The following is a 20,440-nucleotide window of genomic DNA, read 5'->3' as shown; positions in this document are numbered from 1 at the left end:
CTACTTTAGCTCAGTGAGAGTGGTGCTGTTCAATGTACACCCAGCCTATCAAAAAGATGAAGAGCTAACTCCAATGAGAATAGACTACATCTATGTCACGGCTACGTTTAACCAGAACTCCTGCTATCGAGATTTCTTATCTGTCCCAGTGACTGCCCCCATCCACCATATTCTGCCAGTTTTAAAGGTTGTCTGCAATCTGTGCGTCTCATTCACTTAATATTTTATAGTAAAGTGAAACTGTAGAATTTAGCTGAGAAATCTAGATTTGACTCTGGCCTTTTGCTGATATTCTAGGAAATAGAATACATAAAGGGATAATATTTCTCTTAAATTTTCCGTTTGAGGAAAAGGAATATCCTCATGCTATTGGTCACTATTTACTGTGGTGATGGTTTTGAGGATAAATGTAAACAATTACTGTAAAGGAGGCACTGATGAGAAATGTCATTTGGGACTCAGTTCATGCCACAAATGAAGATGAAGTTGTTAAAGTATTTTAAGCAAATATGTGAAAAGTGCATTCAAGAGAACCTTTTGACATTAATTAACATTAAATCAAGAGGCCACTGCCCTATAACCTTTTTTTTTTCTCTTTTCTAATCATTTTATGATTCAATTATTACTTTCCCTGAAAATACACTATTAGCAACTGGCAGTCAGATTTACTATCATTGCCTTAGTAGACCCAAGGGAAGATGTGGTCACCTAGGAATCAAAAACAATGCGGCCAGAAGACTGTGAAATAGTTGTCTTTGTTTTACTATGGGTTCGCTCACTCAGAATGATTGTCATATGATCAAAACATATGAATTATGTAAATATATTATAATAAATTAATTTTGAAAACAACTAACAGTGCGACCAGATGTTCTCCATCAACGTACTGCTTGTGCAGTCAAGTAGGTGAACCCTAATGGGAAGAAATGGAAACAGCCATGCTAATGCCTTGATGTCTGTGATGTGCCTTTCACTCAGTGGGATTTGAATGATAGTTAACCGCTGTGACACACAACACAGGGCACACTGATGTCTTTTAGCAGTTATTTGGCCACGTTATGAGAAAGCTTAACAATGTATGCCATAGAAAGGTACAAGACTGTACAGTGTGAACACGATGCTTGTGTGAATTTTTTAATTAAAGCCATCAATTTATTTTCTTGTTTTCTTTTATAAAAGATTAAAGTGCTCCATTCAGCGACACAAGGTCCAGTAAAAAGAGTCTACTTTCTCTGTTTTCTTTCTCTTCCAATCCCAGAAATGGAGAGTCTGTTTGTCCTTTTATTAAACAGCTAATGACCATATTCACATCTATAGTGCTATACCTCTCTGTTCCAGGTATTCAATTCTATTTCCTATCTGGACATTTCTCCTATTAAACTCTTTCTTCAGAAAGCATATTAAATGCATACATCTTTCCTCCTCGGTTAGCACCAATATGCTACCAATAAGTTGTTTTAAGATTAAAAAGTTGTATATAGCACTTACATGTAAGAAATAAAATAAAATAAAATGAATGTAAAAATATTATCCTTTTTCTTTAATATTTAATGGTATAATTCACACGAAGCTTTAAAAGAGATATTGAATGGGTTCATACCCTTACAGGGTTCTAATTATTTCGAATTATTTTAACTTCCAACGTATGCCTTATATTTGTCAATAATATTTAAATTCCTCCACTTGTCTTCCATTTGCCACTATACTGTTTTCAATAGTGTCCTTTTGCCTCCGTTCTGTCATCTGTTTAGCGCACTTTATCATTTATACTGAAGGGAATCATTAAAGTGTTGACTATTCAATACTAGCATCACCACGTTTCTGTTCTCACACAGCTGCTGCCTGTTACTTTACATCTGCAGAGATTTTTACATCCCAGTCTTCAATTGTTTCAAAATTATAGATTGCATGTCCCAAATTTTGTTTTTTCTGTTATTACCAAAAGTCTTATGTCAGACACTCCTTTCTCCTTTTGCTAGCAGTTTTCTTCCTTCCTCCAGCAGGTACCCACCACCCATGAGGCCAGTACCCCACTATCTCTGGAGACTATCTTTCTCATTGCTTTCCTAGAAAGTGACTTTTGACGGACTTGCCGAATAATGAGTGTGGTATTAACGTCAGATCTGACTATTCCTGAAATAACAAATCAGTGTAACCAGAGTGTAAAGATTGTAAGCTTAGTTAAGAAAGTAGCCTAAAGTGATTTCTCAGAGAACACAGATGCTTAAGTACTCAGTTACCAGCAAGTGTAGAATTGCACATTCTGCTCAGAGAAAAAAAAATCATGACCAGTTCTTGTACCAACCCTACTCTCCTGCTCTGCAATGCAAGTATCTGAGTCAAGTTAACTACATTGGTCTCTTGGAGATAGCATGACACAGAGCTAGTCTTCTTCAACTTTTGTACAGTTAATGCTGTAGCCTGAATTAGAATTTCACAAGGAGATCTGGCTCCACCCACTGCTTGAGACCAGAGTATCTCAGTCTGCATCACCTTTGCAGTTCTAAAGGCACAGAGGCTCTGGGTCAACATCCCAAGAGCTAGGTGGCATTGTCTCGCAGTGTCCTCCCTGGGAAAGAGGAGGCAAAATGGACAAGCTTGCTCCTTTGGGGTCTTTTTACGGGCCCGCTTCCCGTTTACAAGGGTCATGTTAATTATACTTGTTATTGCTGAGAAAAATAGTTGACAGAGATTACTTAAATGCAGAAATACAATTCATTTTGTCTCATGTTTTGAGCTCATCACGATGTGGACAGTGTGACACAGCAGAGAAGTCTATATTAGGGGCCAGAAAGCAGACACAAACAGCACTTCACTCAGTTGGATCCCTCCCTCTTCTAGGTTTCCATCAGTTCCTCTTCCCATGAGATTGGTCAAACTGGTAATCAGGATTTACCACTGCAAGGGCTCTACCACAAGGACTTAGTCATGTGACTTAGTTCATGTTGCACTGAGGATAATGTGCTGACATCAGTTTTGGAGGTATATAAGCATCCAAACCATAAGGATATAAGGTCATGAAAGAGAGGCTAGTGTGACTCTGTGCTTGCACAACTTCTCTGTCCTATCCCATTTGATACTGTCTACTGTCATGTGCTTTAAGTAACTTTTATGTAGGATAGAGCATTGTTGGACCCTCTTGGGTCCCCTACAGTGTTTGACCCCTGCTGAGCCCTGCTGATGCATATAGAAGCCTTTGTTCCTAACAAAGGAACACCCTGGCCTGGTATGGACACACCTTGGTCCATGTTCTTTCCTGTCTTCTGTTCTTTGGTCTTTGTTCCTGGGGGCTTAGGCCCATCTTCTTGGATTTCTCCCCAGTAAATTTGGGGCATGTATTTGGTCTTTTGTTCCTGAGGCCTTAAGCCGGTTTTCCCACTGTGCTTCCTGGAATTTTCTACCCAGTGAACTTGGGGTATACATTCAGTGAATAAAGCTAAAGATTTAGCATTCTCTCTTAACACAAATGACCCGAGTATGTGTGTTCTTTTAACCCTGCAGGCTTATGCCCTCACATCGGTGAGGGCACTGACAGTGTGATAATAAAGGATGTACTTTTCAATAATCACATTTGATTCCATTGTATTGATCATTATCTGGCCATCTTGGCAGTATGACAAGGGCCTACATCATGATGATGCCACCAGTGAAATGCAATAAGGATGCAGATAAAAAATTTTAAAGACATATATACACATATATATGTCATGACTATTTCACCACACATGAAGGAAAATACACATGGCCTACTAAATTTCAGGAACTTTACTGGGAGTCAGGAACTGAGGAGGTAATTGGAGGTTTTATACAAACTTAAAATTTCAAGTTAATAAATGATTAAGTACTCAAAAATATAATATTATTAAGAAATTTTAAGGGGCGGCAGCACCATCCTCTGCGCCGCACCTGGCCAGTTGAGATGATCCTCGTGTCTCTGTCACCCCGTATGGGCCCGCCACTCCTTAGACACCCACCATGCCTTCCTGGGCTGCAGGAGAAGGAGGAGCTACGCAGAGCTTGACGTCTGGCACACTACATCGATCGCATCTTTCCGAAAGCTGTAGCTGGAGAATAATGGGCTGCTCCTCTGGATCTCCGAGAAGGGGGAGGTGACCACGAGTGAGATGAGTGGCATCAAGACCCGTAGGAGTCAGAACTGGCTGATGCCTCCCTGGCGGGTACTGGATGAGACAGCCCATGAACATGCCTGGCTGCAGATTCAAATTGGAAAGGTGCAGACCGAGCTATAGGAGGCCAAGAAGAATGCCAAGCAGTGGGTAGGAGAGCTCACGGTGGTCCAGGGCTGAGTGAAGGACCTGGAATCCTTGTTTCATTGTCATGAGGCTGAGTTGGCTGTAGCTCTCGGTGACAAGCATGGTCTGGATAGAGAGGTGGCAGAGCTTCAAGCACAGCTGATCAAGGCAGAGGATGGCCACACTGTGGCCAAGAAGCAGTTGGAGAAGGAGACGCTGATGCTCATGGACCTGGAGAACCACTGCCAGAGCCTGCAGGAACAGCTGGTTTTCAGCAAGAGTGTGTTTAAGGAGGAGGTGTGAAAACCCAATGGGGGCATGGGGGCGCTTCATGGAGATAGACAGCAGCTGATAACAGGAATATGACTTCAAGATGGCTCAGGCCCTGAAGGACCCGCGCAGCTAGAATAATGAGCAAGCATGTCTGTACCGACTGGAGCTGGAGCAGACCTACAAGGTCAAGCTGGACAACATCAAGCTAAGCTCCAACCAGAATGCCAAGGCAGCCAGTGTAGCCCGAGAAGAGATCAAAGGGGCCAGCACGCACTTGGAGTCTCTCATCTACAAGTTCTCAGGCATCCGAAAGCAGGACAGTGTTGTAGAGGACCACATCTGCGAGCTGGAAGAGGCTGTGGCTAGGGAGCATGACAAGTTCTGCAAGATGCTGGACACCAAGGACTGGGAGATGACAGAGGTGTACAAGGCCATGTAGAAGCAGCTGGCGGATTACCAAGAGTGGCTGGACATCAAACTGGCCCTGGACATGGGGATAAGCGCCTACCGCAAGCTGATGGACCATGAGGAGGAGAGGCTTAAGCTCCCCCACCCCCAGCCCTTCATCACGGGTAACCATCACAGGTCACTCTCTCTTGGGCCAACTGGAGCAGCAGCAGCGGGGGTTGGCATGTCTGTGGGGTGGGAGCCAAGCAAAAGCCTATGGCTGGAGACTGAGAACACCCCAGGCTCACACAGAGTGCCTCCAGCTTGAGCAGCAGCTCCCTGGCCCAGCAGGCTGTGGCTACGGGTCTTGTGAACATTGACGAGGTGGACCAGGAAAGCAGGTTTGTGTGCCTTAAGAACTCTTCAGACAAGGACCAGTCTTTGGGGAACTGGAGGATCAAGAGACAGGTTCTGGAAGGTGAGAACACCCAAGTTATGTCCCACGGGCCAGCCAGAAGGTCACAGTATGGGCAGCTGGCCAGGGGTTATCCACAGTCACCATCAACCCTTGTGTGGGAGAGCTAGAACAGCTGGGGATCTGGAGAGAGCTCTTCACTGTCCTGGGCAATGCAGATGGTGAGGAGGTGGCCATGCAGGAAGCAGTCATCTGTCCAGGGGTTCGAGAATGGGGAAGAAGAAGAAGAAGAAGAGGAGGCAGAATTCAACAAAGGGGACCTTTACCACCAGTCTGGGGACTGAAGGACTATCTCAAGGGGCTGCCGACTGATAAGAAACCTACCCCACAGTCACCATAGTTCCCAGAGCCCCTGAAATTATTTTTTATGGTCTGTTCTCACTAGTCCTTGGTACATTTCTAGATGACTGTTAAGCAACTGTAAGAATGTGAATGGACTCTGCTGGGTTTCCAAGATGGAGGTGTCCTCTGCCCACAGGCCTCACCTGGCCCATGCCTCCTTCATGGTGATATAGAGGCCTGGGCTAGGAATTTGCAGGCTGAAGGACTTGGACCTTGATCTAGGGCAGGAGAATGGCTGCTAGCTCAGGGTGGACCTTGTGTGAAACTGGGGATTCTGTCGTTTTCTTTGAAGCTTTTCAAATCAAGTCAAATGCAGAATCCATGTTTGGATTTAAGTCAAATCAAATTCACAAAGAAGGCTGTGGGGCTCACTAGCCTGTCAGTATGTGGTGGCTCTTAGGACACAGGGTAAACCCTCCTCTCTCCTGGAACTGATGGCACTGGCAGAGTACCTGAACCTGGGGATGTTCCAGCTTTGTGCTCTGAGTCTGAAGGGTTTATAACAATCCCTAGTTTTGGGGCATTCAGAGGCTTCTCTGGGCCCAGATTCTAAAATGTTCTAGTCTATTCTAAATCTGAGGACCAAGGAGGGAGCTCACATGTGGGACAACTCCTTCCATCCTAAGTAAGACTGAAGGGGTCAGGAAGATTGTGGGCATTGTACCTTTAGGAGCAAAGGCTACAGGTTCCAGCCAGTGACTGCTCAAAGGCATGTGGCCAGGCTAGCTGTGCCCCTGGCCTCATATGTATGACTGTGTGGCTCTCCTCTGTGCCCCACCCTGATGGCAAGACCTGGAAATTTGCTTCCCTGCAACTTAGCGCCACAAGCCAGCCAGTTTCTTCTGTCACCACAGACACGCCGTATTTTTTAAAGAATATTCATTTTTACATCAGTCACTAACACAGCTCACAGGGATGCTGCTCTGGGGGTTCAGGCCTGGAGTTGCCAGGGTTGGGGGTTATCTATGACAGTTTCCTTTACTGAGCTGTGGGGTAGGAAGAGTTCAGGCCTAGTCTCCCTCAAGGTAAGAGCTCTTGGTCACAGGATGCCACCACTGCCACTGACCTCCAGAACCCGCCAGTCACCTCCTGCTTCTAGATACCTCCGTTTTCTTTAAGCGACCGGTGTTGTATCCTGGATCGTCATGGCTGACTGCAGTTACTGTGCTGCCCTGCTGCCTTGCCCACAGGACAGGTACCCTCCAGTGTACTCCATAGTGGAGTTGGCTTCCTTGTGTTTGAGGAGCGGGTCTAGAGGAATCTGCAGGTTCTCTGAGGTCTGTTTCTGGCCCTGGCTAGGCAAGGTTACCAGTGGCACTGCTACTAGGGAGCCTCCTGTGCTGTGCACATCACCAGGCTCTACAGGTTATTTTCCACCTTTTCTTTTCTGCCTACGATTTGTAATATTCGTTTTAAGATGGGAAACTTTTGTACACTCAAACAACACTGATTTTAACTGCAAAAAAAAAAGAAAATTTAATATTATTTAGTAATTCATAAAACTTATTGATAGTTTTTGTTCGAAGTGTAACATGATGGAGGCTCAATGTATTTCTAATCTCCTAAGAAATCCAAGGATGGAGAATTATCCCCAGAACAGTAATGATATTAAGATAGCAGCTGCACTTGGAGTCAGGCAAGGAATTTTTAGCTTTTGACTTTGAAAAATATCAAACAACAGAAAGACTTGAAGAACATCTAGCAAGTGATGATATGCCTCTTCCTACTTTTTATAAGCTCACCTTTTAAGGGATGCAAAGATCTCTATCAGCTTGTTCATTTTTACAATGGCTTTTTAAAGAAGTCCTTTCTACATGCTCCAAGTTTACAGTGAAAACAAAACAGAGGGAAACTGGATTTTTCTTGGTCATATGACTGATACATGGCTGACTTGAGACTCAGATCTAGAGATCAGTTCATGTTTATGAGACTCACACAAAAAACCTCATTTCTGCTATAAAGTGAATTACACGAAAGGAGATGTTTTAAAAATAATTTTGTATTTAAATTACACGCATGCAGGACAAAGGTGCAATAATGTATGGTTTAGAAGGTGAAGTTTCCACAAACAAATGTGTTTAGGAAGATTTTTAACGGATTTGGGCAAATAGATAGATAGCCAGCCAGGAGCAGATATATTTAGAACTATAACTAGGGAAGGATCAGGAACACATTCAAAGATTCTGGACCTAATCCCAGATTTTCTGGGAGACAGGAAGCCTCTTTTTTTCCAGGGTATATGTGTTGTTTTCAGGAAACTTTCCAGCCTGGTAACCTAGTTTTCTAAAAAACTGGAATGAAAACCTACTGATTCTGAGGTTACAGAATCATAGCTCTGATGAGTTGATATTCTTAATCCAGCCCAGAGAGCAGCCTCGCCTTGTGAGGTTACCGGCTGCGGGAATGCTAATCACACTCCTGTGATGCCCGGAAGCAGTAGCAGCATCCTTGGTCCAGGGTCAGATTATTGGGTTCGAACTTTTCACTGAGTTAAAACTGCCTAAGACTTTCGGGCCAATTTCACTTCTGAATTATTATGTATGGATGGGGAGATGATTACTAAATGGGATGTTTCAAAAAACTTGGACCAAGACAAATTCCCTTGTATACCTTTGTTGCTTCTCAGCTATTCAAAATGTTTTCACATGCATTGGTGTGTCGTGTCATATAATCGGCCTTGCGAGAAGTATTCCTTACATCAGGCAGAAGGTAGATGTAGCCTGGATGCAGTAATATGAGGCATTAAAAACTCAACAGTCACGTAGGAAAGACTAAAATTTTAGGCCCTGACTTGGCTTCTCCATCCTTAGGACAGCTACTTGGGCTGCTTCATCACTCTTACTTTTCTTAAGAGAGTATAACGTGTTCACCCTTAGTGTCAAAGGTGGGAAACCTACATGACCTATGACTCCATGTTGCATTTGCTTAAGACCAATACAACTAATATAACTTCCTTGCTGCAGATCTCAAATCTCTACAAGGACATACTTTTGTGAGAAGGAGGCTCTAAAGATCCTCAAGACAGTCCAAACAAAGTCCCTCTGTGGTTATGTATCCTGAGCAAGAGTTGGTTTTCTCAGGGGGAGGAGATGAAGGAACATGTAGCAGGTTGTGCTAAAAACTCCACAGGAGAGCATTTGGAGAGGCCCTAGGGCAAGCAGAGATGACAAGGGAAGAACATGCCAATAATAGAAAGAAAATGGGGCGAGAGGAAAGAGTAAGAGCTAAGGATATTTGACTTCCTCCTGAATTGCTTCAGCCAGTTTCCATCTCCTCCTTCTCATTTGCCCTTCTCAGTCAGAATTTGTGAGAATTTTATGTACAAGTATGAAGCACAAACGTTATGACATCCAGTGTCACAGACATGTTTTCCTGCCTGGTCTTTAGGGGTGTGCCTTAACCCTACAGTTCCAGTTTTTGTGCCTCCTCCACTTCCTCCTCTTCTTTATACATTTATTTAATGAATTATTAAAGTGTTTTCCCCTAGCAATAGTTGATGTAAATGAAATTTAAGCAGGAAATCATTGAAAGAGAGCACGTGACCACAGTTAGCTGGCAGACTGCCGACTAACACCGGGCCATCAGATGCAGTGTGCCAGTGTGCGGATGAAGGTTTCAAACCAGGATTTGTGTAACTTACCATTTCACAAATCTGTTTGCCTGCAGAATTTTCTTCCTAAAAGCTGATATACTGTGTAATGTTTTTGAAAAAAAGTTTTAATCTTCATATAAACCAGGATACATTCAAATTTTTATATGTAGCTGACATGTAATGGCTCAAACTATGCTTGAGTTGGTAGAAAAGGAATTTTAGTTCCTATGGGATTCAATTCTTAGTTACTTGGATTTCATTTTTTTCAGTTAATAAGTTCCTCTGAAGGTCTTTGTGTTTTTTTTTTAACTAATTCTCAAAATTGAGTAAAAAGTGATCAGATTTCTTTTAACTTACAATATTCTTGTCAATGTCAGGATTAAGAGCAATTAATTAAATTTACATTGAACAACAGTGTACTACAAAAAAAACTAAGTAGTTGGGCAATTAGTGGAAAGTGCTGGAAACAAATTCTATGAATCTAAGAATGATATACAGTGCTATTTTCACCTCTCAGAAGCTTGGTGGGTTAAAGATTAGTTTCCTATTTAATGTAATCAAATTGTGTTTTGTCTTTTTAGTTGGATGTAGTTAGTTTAGGTAAGACACAGTTATACTTTGAAATTGCCTTTAAGATAATACCAAGAGGTAAGACTTGAGATCATATATACATATAGGTAAAAACATTATAGGGACTGAACATGTGTGTGTATTGGACATATATACACATATGTACCTACATATGTATAAGTATTGGATATATATTATTCATCCCATATATGTGTTCTAAATATATAAATATATATACAAAGTAAATATATGTAAACAAATATGTGTGTATATATATGTGTGTGTGTATATATATACACATGTAGCAAAAATGAAAGAAAAAGAGACCATGAATTTGATACAGAAAAAGGTAGGGTTTGAAGGGGTAAAGGAGAAGGGGGTAAATTGTGTCATAATAATTTAAATAATTAAAAATATCATTAAAAATACTCTAAAGACACTGGACTTGGAAGCTGAGGATATGAAGACGGGTTTAATTTTCTGGCTTTTATCTGATAATCTGTATAATTTGGTTGTATAGACATCTTCTCTAATGAATAGGCTTTGGTACCTATTCATTACTGTATAGTTTTAGTAAGAAGTTGGAAATGCAGTCATTATTAGTATGGATGAACACAGGATCCACAGAGCAATATATTATTAAAGAGACACATGTACTTGTTACATCTCAGACAATTCCTAATGAACAGGAAGTGCACAAATGACAGAGGAAACGTGAGATTATGTAGATACTCATTGGGCACGCTTAGGAAGTTAAAACAATCATTTCTCATAGAAAATTAGGTTCACCTACGAAAAGATTATTTCCATCCTCCAGTCTTAACAGTTATACAGGAACATGTATTATCTACAATATGGTTTTATCCAGGGTCATATTTTCAGAAATCATATACTGATTAATACCAGCAGGTGTTCCCTGCTGCCAACACTCTTTTGAACCTTACTGACTTTTTTTTATCTCCACATATGGAAATCATGAACAATTTGTTTCTCTCATCTTCAGTGGTCCAAGTCTGTTGTTTATTTCTTGGCTATTAATCACCAACAGCTACCTTGCTTTTGTATTTACATTTCTTTAATAATTATCCATTTCGGAAACTTCGTAATTTTCTAACTGTGTTTTATACTCTCTGGACTTAGCAATAAAGTCAAATTACTTCTTACCGGGTTCAGTCCATTTAGCATATCCGTTCACAAACATTTTAAGATCTTTTCTCATTTATTATTGAAAATGTCAACAAATTTGCAGGTTTATGATAATTTATTGTTATTCTTCCCCCTGTAGCATGATGGCATGAGTGGACACCCACTGTACAATAACAACTCTTGTCTAAAAAATTGTTGAACATGATTTGTAAAATATTTATGCAATTTTATGTTAAGGGAAAATGTTAAAATGCATTAAGGTATAAGATAGCTATAAAAATCTATAACTAGTATTATGTTTGTACATGTATTTATTTTGTATATATATGTATATATGGTGTGTATACACATATATGTACATGTGCACCTGTAAACATGTGTTTGGAGACCAGAGGTCAAATTCAGCTGTCTTCTTTAGTCATTGTTTTATTTGTTGAGACAGTGTCTCACAATACCCATACCTCACCAATTTAGCGAGGCTGTTGTCAAGCAAAATCAAAGGATGCATTTGTGTTTGTCCCTTTTGGGGTTATAGATGTGCACCGCAATGCCCAGGGTTTCGTCTGTTTGCTTGGCATCTGTACTCAGAACTTCACGACTGTGTGTCAGTTTGTTTATTACCTGAGCTCTCTCACCAGTCTCTTGTAACCAGCATTTTAAATTAACGTTCTCAATATGTTAAATCCCATAAAACATTTCAGAGAAAAGTGTGTAAATACAAAATTACTGAAATGTAATGGTAATTATGAAAAGTCAACAGTATTTCTGCAAATATAGTGAAACGACACAATTACTAAACCTTGAGCTCTTTTCTTATTGACAAGCCAGCTACACTGTGGGCACTGAAAGCTCTAGCGTGGTCTGTGCCTCGGCAACTTTGTGCTGTTCTCTCTTCTCCCGTCACATCCAGCCCAAGAGAAACAAACGTAGATTATGCCTGTCCTGGGTGCTCTGCTTCCCACTCATTCAAATACTCTCATCCAGTACACTGAATCACTCCCGCCACTAGATTATGGTAAACACAACTCGACACAAATCGTATTTACAAGAAAATATACCATACATATCATTATGTTGGGTTTGGCTGTACAAAATATCATTGGTTCACAGTTTTTCTCTTTCAAAGGACCATCCGATTCCTGGCTTTGTAGACTTTACTAGATTCTTCCTTGTCTTTTCACAATTTGTAACAGAGCCTCCTGAATAGAACCTTCATATGCTGAGGTGAGCTCTGAATTACTTTTGTGTATTAAATAAGTCACAAAATATACAACTTCATTTTCTTGAGGTAGAGCAAAACCTCAGCCATTTAAATACCAGGTGACCACTCCTCATGCTGGTAATCTCAACACCATCTCATCAGTCTATCCTATTTTGCTTCAAGATTTTGTTGAGTACACGCTCTATTTTCTACAGCATACAGTATCTACCCTTTCCTTTCCAATACATGCCTAAAATTGTTGAATTCAATGTCACCAAGTGGTAGCTGATTGTATAGAATGTGAAGTTATGGGGTTGGGGATTTAGCTCAATGGTAGAGCGCTTGCCTAGGAAGCGCAAGGCCCTGGGTTCGATCCCCAGCTCCGAAAAAAAAGAACCAAAAAAAAAAAATGTGATGTTATGCCAGACACACATCGAGAGGTCCAAGAGACTTTCTATAAATCTTGACATCTGTGAAGATGGTAGCATCTGAACATTTTAAGATAACTAGGGGTTTCATTTGTCAATACCCCCACTTAAGGTCTATTTTCCTTAGGTAATGTCTAAGCTCTCCTTAACATACTCATACACTCATTCAAAACACACACGTACATGCACACGCACATGCACACTCACACTCACACGCACACTGACTCTCCTTATGACTGGGTTACATCCATATAAACCTCTTGCACTCAAAATGGCTAACTGGCAACAGAGCTTTGCATAACTAGGTTATCCTTGTTGGTTGTCATGTGGATGAGCAAGTGCTGTAGCTCTACAATGACTCACAATCACAACAGAGTGTAGCACCACACTGCTAGCCCAAAACAAGATAAAATGTCGACATTTCAAAGTACTGAATACCTATTGCTTTTACTACAAATCAAAGCTTTATAAGTCAATCCATTATGAGTCAAGAGTCCCAGTTTCTGTGTGAGTATGCTGTTGTTATGGACCAAGATTGAAAGATGCTTCTGGGTTAAGATCTGGGTGACTAATTTTAGCTTAATTGGTTCACCTACATGCTAGTAATATAATATTTACTTTCTTAAAACTAGTATTGATGGTACCTTGTATATGCCAGGGAAGCATTCTGCTGTGGGTGATCATCTTTGGCCAAAATAACAAGTGAATTTCATGGAATTTTATCTTACAAAACATTTTGAGATATACTTCTTATATTCAATAGACTACATTGAAAATGCCATGAAGTATTCTTTTTCTTTTCTGTTGAAATAATAAATGTATCAATTTCCCTTCAATCATTTCTATCTGATAGGTAGCCACTATCTTTCAGTACTTCTACTGTTGAATGCGGCGTATGTGTCTGTAGATATGACCCGGTTTTAGCTGGAAGTCATTTACTATCTAAAGAAGTAATGGGAAGAATGCTTACAATAGCAGTCTCCCTGATGGGACAAAACCAGGAAGAAACTCAAAGGAATAGGAGTGTCACTTTTCTATAATGTAAGAGGGTTATTTGCTGTCTTATTTATGATGTATTTTTAAATGGATGGTGAAAAACGGAGAGAAAGACATGGGTGTGATGTGGAAGTCTCATCACCTATCTGTCTGTCTAGCTAACTGCCTATTATCTATCTATCTCTATCTATCATCTACCTACCTCTATCTCTGCCTACCTGCCATCTGTCTGTCTATCTATATCTTTTACCTACCTCTATCTCTCTACCTACCTGCCATTTATCTGTCTGTCTGTCTATCTATATCTATCATCTACCTACCTCTATCTCTCTACCTACCTGCCATCTATCTACCTGTCTGTCTATCTGTATCTATCATCTATCTATATCTATCATTTCTATTTATCTGTCTGTCTGTCTATCTATCTGTCTATCTATTATCTTCTAGCTTTTCCTCATTTATATAATATTTATATTTCTTTAAGGCTTGTATAAAATTTAAACAATTTTATCCTTTTATCTCATATAAATATTATTTTCTATATTTATATATAGATATTTATTTTCTACATGATTTGTGCCATCAGAATGTTTGCTTTTTGTATTTGAATAAATGATTGATTTTGAAAACTAGCAACTTTTATGATAGTGTTCATAGGATAATAGTGGAACTATTATTCACTTTTGGTAATAAAGACATTATCTAGGTTGGATGCAATAAATATCCTCTTTTGATCGTGTTGTTTCTGACCTGGCCATTGTTCTCTTAGCTGTTTAGTATACATTTAGAACAAATATAATATTAATTCATAGTAAAAGTTTCTGACAGCAAACATTCATATGCAGCAAAGCAAAAGTCATTTTTTTACTTTTATTTTAAACTTTTGTTTTTTTTCCAGTAGAAATTATATATATATATATATATACACACACATATATATATACATACATACATATGTATACATGTATGTATATATATTTGAACTGTTCTGGAAAATAATTTGTTTGAGTTCAGGAAAGCATTTCTCCTGCTCTAACAAGACTCTCAGAGAAAATTAAAGGGAAGATAAAAGTCATATACAATTAAAAAGTGATAAGAGAAAATAGGGATTTAAACTGAATTTTACAAGGACATCAAATTTTGTATGCAAAACCACACAATTAAAGCTAACATTGCAGTTCAATCTCTTAAAACCCAAGTACAGTGTAAATGTTTTATGAAGAAATTTAATATACTTTAAATACATTCTCTGGGAAGATAACTATAAAATACATGGTGGTAATAAGTTAGTTCAAACTCTTTTACTGTTCTTTCAATAATTTCATTTCCAGTTCGATACTTTCTCGCCTTATTATGTGGCACAAATAACTTTTGATGGGCAGTTTCATCTCCATTTTAAATGGTTTTACTCGGTCGGCGCAGTACCTAAGCCTAGGATGTGACATCCATGTCCCCTCGTTCATTTTGCCTCTCCCTTTCTCTCCCAGCTCTTTATTCTCCTTCTTCATCCTGCTCTTTTTGCCCAACCCTCTGTTTCCCCTTCCTTTCCCTGTGAGGTTTTTGCCTTTGGGTGCAGTAGATAGGCTGGGGCAAGAGTGTGCTATTGGATGTTTGTCTGAGCAATACATAAACTGCGGCATGTGTATGAGCTACCTCACCAAATTAGTAATAATAATTTGCTACAAACTTCACTAGCAATTAATGAATAAAAGCATTTGTGGTTAGCCTGTGATAGTTTATATTAAATTATTTTCTATATGTTGCAGAAATTAACTTGATTACAGAATACAAGTAGAAATGAAATTGTCTCTGATACCAATTATGGAGCTCAAGTGTTTGACTTGGTCACTGGGTTTCAGATCCGAGGAGAAAATTGCAATCAATGAATCCTGGTAAAAATGTAAAGATCAACAGTTCTCAAATTATACTTTTTGACATGATAGATGAATTACAGTTATAAAGATATAACTGTAATTTTTATTATTTCTGCAGTTAATGTGCTAATAGTTACAAAATCAAAGATTTTTAGGTGGTGCATTCATGCAGATATTTTTCAGTTTTGTCTTCTGGAAGTGAGTAAAACAAAGGTTTTGAATATTTAAAAATTAACATTTTCTCTATTGTAGTCATTGGTAAAGTCCCTTTATGAAACTGCATTTTGAGCTGCACTGAGAAGGCAATGGCTATTATTATGTTTTATTTTTCCGAAAGAGGTAAAAGATACACAGAGAGCAAAAGCACTGGACTGCACGTCAGTCCAATTGGTCCTGGGTCCTGAACCCTGAGTACTCTGATTTTATTGTACACAGGGCTCCTAAGACTGATATATATGACTTCTACTAACCAAATAGATTCTCTTGAGCAAAGTACCCTCTCTGTGCCTCAATTTCCTTTCTAAGATGGGAATAAAAATGGCTGTATCATGTTGGGGTAAAGTGAACACTAATTTCAAATTGTCTGTATAGCAGTTGAGGCAGTTTTGGTTCATAGAGAACAGTCACTAAATGGGAGATTCATCTATTTCTCTGGCGAGCTCCTTTGCTACTTTCTTCTGTGAAAATGACAGGGTAATAGTCACTTTTAGGGGCCATGGTGTTAGGCTTAAACTCTGAGAAGGAAAAACCGTCCTGCCTTATTTTGATCTCCCCACTCGAAAGGTTTATAACTTTGGGCAGAGAACAAGCTTGAGCCAAGTATGAAAACGAAGGCTGCCCTGTTATGGAACGGTAGGAGGGTAGATACACTTTAGCTTTTAAAAAGTCACTGTGGTATTGTCATGCTCTGTCCTCATGTACCACCATCCCCCATTTCTGTCCCCATGCCATGCCCCTCTTATAGTCCTGTTCATGCCTCACTCACACTGTTTCATGTCACATGGTATTTATTAGCCTCTCCCTGTTCCTTTGTCTTCACTCCATGAAGATCTCCCTTCTCATGTTCCTTTTTCCTTTTACGTCGTCCCCCATAGATGAAGATAGGACAGGAAAGATAGAGATCTGATATCAAGGCTCTGCATATTAGAGAGAATATCAAGTGTTTGTTTTTACAAGTTTGACTTATTTTGCTTAATATGATTTCGTTCTATTTTCCCAAAAATGTCAATCTCATTTTTGGTCATAACTGTAGAGTGCTCCTTTGTGTAAGGGAAAAATGTCTTTCTTATCTAATGGGCATTAGGTTGGTTCCATTCTTAGTTACCATGCAGCAATAAAAATATATGTGCATGTATCTCAGCTATAGAATTTAGTCATTTGGTGCCTGTGTTCCACTATGTTCATAGTGACCTTATTTGTGATATCCAGAAGCTGGAAACAACCCAGATGTCCCATAACAGAAGAATGGATCAGAAAATGTGGTTCGTTTACACAATGGAATACTACTCAGCTATTAAGAATGAAGACATCATGAGTTTTGCAGGCAAATGGATAGAACTAGAAAATTATCTTCCTGAGTGGGAAATTCAGACCCGAAAGGATATGCATGGTGTGCACTCACTATTAAGTGAATATTAGCCCCAAAGAGTACAGAATATCCAAGATACAATCCACAGAACTCAGGAAGGCTAACCAGCTGAAAGGCCCAGGTGAAGATGCCTCAATTCCACTTGTGAGAAAGAAGAAAGGAATCATGGAGATGGGGGTAGAAGGGGAGGGAGGGACTTGGGTGGGAAAGGGGACAGGAGGGGAAGATGGGAACAAGATCAGGTAGTTGGTGGGGGGAAATAGGACTGAATCCCTGAGGGCCAACAGAAAGAATGGAAACAGGCAACCTCGGGAGGTAGAAGGTGGTGGTAGTGGGCGCTCCAAAATGTAACCAGAGACCTGGGAGGTAAGAGACTCTCAGGAATGAAAGAAAGGGACCTTAGATGAAATGCCCTACCGTGGGGAGAGGGAATTTTTAGAGTTCACTTCCAGTAGAAAGACAGGCATCAAGTGGAGGGATGGGGTTGCCATCCCACAGTCAAAAACTCTAAACCAGATTTGTTCCTGTTTAAAAGAACTACAAGGACAAAAATGGAGAAGAGACTGAGAAAGGAGGTCCAGTGACTGGGTCAAAGTAGGATCTGGCTCAAGGGGAAGCTCCAAGGCCTGGCCTGACACTAGTACTGGTGTGCTTACAGACAAGTGCCCAGCATGGTTGCCCTCTGAACAGGCCCACCAAGCAGCTGAAAGAGTCAGATGCAGATACTTACACCCACCCAATGGACAGAAGTTGGGCACCCATGTAGTTGAACTAGGTTAAGACTGGAAGAAGCTGAGGGGGAGGATGACCCCATGGGAAGTCCAGCAGTTTCACCTAACCAGGACCCCTGAGATCTCTCAGACACTGAGTCACCAGGCAGCAAACACCAGCTGATGTGAGGCCTCCAACACATATACAGCAGAGCACTGTTGGGTCTTGACTCAGTGAGAGAAGATGCACCTAACCCTCAAGAGACCTGAGGACCCAGGGAGTGGAAAGCTCTAGTGGAGTGGCTCCGAAGGAGTAGGGACATACTCTTGGAGATGGGGCTAGTGGGACGTATGGGATGTGGAACAGTCAGACGGCAGACTGGGAGGAGAACAAACACTGGACTGGACTGTCTTTTACTGCAGTGGAACACAGACCTCTTCTCTTTCTGAGCATGTATTTACTGTGCTTTCTTTTGCTCTTTGTCAAGTACCCAATTGGTTTCATCTTCTCATTTTGTTGATTACCAGGTGGTGGCAAGGGTTTTGCCTTCCTGTCTCATCACCCCTGGGTGCTTCTGAAGAATAGCATCTTCAGATTCTAGTCTCCGACCACAATCTAGCAGATGTCTCCATGGCTGGTCTTTACTGGCTGTCTCTCCACTCATGGTATGTGTAGACCCTGGCAATATCTTTGCAGACTGGTTAATTTTCCTTATCTTCCAGATTGTAATGTTGGTGATCATATCTAGAAGAGCGGTTACCTCCCTGGACATTACTGTTGATTGTGATACAGAAGGGGAAACGTGGGCATAGCTGCCTGCGGAATGGTTACCACTTGTGGCCCTCTTCATCAGCTACTTTGCCAGTCTGTTACTTTGCCTAATTTCCTTTTCCTTTACATATTTTCTCTCATAGGAATAGATTTTTTTCTTATATGGACTCATCTTCTTTCTCAGTGCACACACATACTGCTCCTAATCTGCAAATTTACTCACAAATCTCTCTAATGGCAACGTTTGTCAACATGATTGTAGTAAGGATGTCTTGAAAATTAGCAGTTTACCTCTGCGTTCTTTTGAGGCTGTTAACATAGATCATGAGTGTTAGTCCTTTTATTGGTTTATACTATGATGGCATCATTGGGAGGTGACAAAAGGGAAGTCACAGGGTCTAGCTGGAAAAAATAGATCACTGCAGATGTGTACTAGGGGGCTGAATCATGGTTGCATTTTATGATGTTAAAATTCTAACCTGTGAGCAAATAACATCAGGAATCTTATGTTTTTTAGCTGGAGCCACTGAAGTAAAATACAAGGGAAGTACCTATAAATAAGTTTGCTACTTTAGCATATATTAATATATTAAATAAAAGCACATTTATCCCGGGACCATTCCCTGAATTCTCTTTATTCAGTTTCTGCTGATCATGGTTTAAACAGCTCTAAGTTTACTCTCATGGATCCTCTGAAACTATAAATTTAATTACTTTCTTCCATAAGTTCTTTCTGTTGTGATCACAGAGATGAAGAATTAATTCAATCTTATTGCAATGGTATTCAAAAAACACAGAAAAAATATTGCCTTTGTTTATCTCAGATTTTATTCTGAGTACCAAGCACAGTGCGTAGCCAGAGAGGAGACTTATATAGTTGAGGACTGTCTTCATGACTTTGGAGAGAATGCCTTTAGTGTGAAACCCAACTCTACCATTGGCTAGATGTGTAGCCTTTCTCAATTACATAATCCGGAGCTATGTTTCCCTTATTTACTTGCGCTTTTCTTTAAAGTGGTAAAATAATAAAGATCTCTCTTAGAAGATTGTTGTATAAATCAAGAGAAATGATGCATGAAAACGGCTAACATTGCATTATACACATCATGAGAGTTCCGCATATCTTGTTTTCTCCTCTTGGTTATAATAAATATACATGAATAGAAAAGTATCTGCGTTTTATTACTCTCTGGTAAACGATGCTAGCTGTTCTGGAAAATATTTGGATTCAAATGTTCCATTCACTGAGTATTCTTCCTTCCATACTTTTGGTAGTGTAAACAACAGTTGATATAACACTTTTGTTAAAAGTGTCTGTGTGTAGATGAATGAGAATAGACATTCCAAGTTGTCAGATCTAAAGCCCCTGCCCAGGCGCCTCTACATCTTCATTTCATATGCCAATGGATGCTAATGTAACAGTAATTCGTAGGCACTTGTCCTGTACTTTAAACAATGACCCCAGTTAGGAAGCCTAAATTCCTAAAGATGCTTCTTACCTTCCAGGTTTTCCATCATAAAAACGTGACCATGATTTGAATGGGAAAAATGCTAAGCTTTTTCCTACAGGAAACAAATGGTAAAAGGAAGATAAAAACGTAGTCATTTAATGGAGTAGCTGTTGACTCTTCCAAGAACTCATTTACATGATCCCATTTGCTTTGGAAAACATGGCATTTGACATTTGCTTTTCCTGGACTTTGAAGACTGTGGGCTTTCAAAGTAGACAACGAAATTCCTTTCAATTAGCAGTGCTGAGGTATTGTTACGGGGTGCTGTGTGTGCGTCCTCAGCTGATTGCATTCTGTGTTTTGTCAGGTTTCTTTCTTTGTG

At 40.0% G+C, this 20,440-nt stretch overlaps 1 protein-coding gene and 1 pseudogene across 1 annotated transcript in view; one reads left to right on the top strand and one right to left on the bottom strand.

Moving 5' to 3' along the window:
* Positions 1-20,440, bottom strand: part of Magi2 (membrane associated guanylate kinase, WW and PDZ domain containing 2) — a 1,438,642-nt gene that overhangs the window by 1,173,602 nt on the left and 244,600 nt on the right.
* Positions 3,947-5,744, top strand: LOC116903643 (annotated as a pseudogene).

The sequence above is a fragment of the Rattus rattus genome, chromosome 6 (genome assembly GCF_011064425.1).
Source record: "Rattus rattus isolate New Zealand chromosome 6, Rrattus_CSIRO_v1, whole genome shotgun sequence".
Taxonomy (NCBI): Eukaryota; Metazoa; Chordata; class Mammalia; order Rodentia; family Muridae; genus Rattus; species Rattus rattus.
This window is presented reverse-complemented; position numbering and strand designations above follow the sequence as displayed.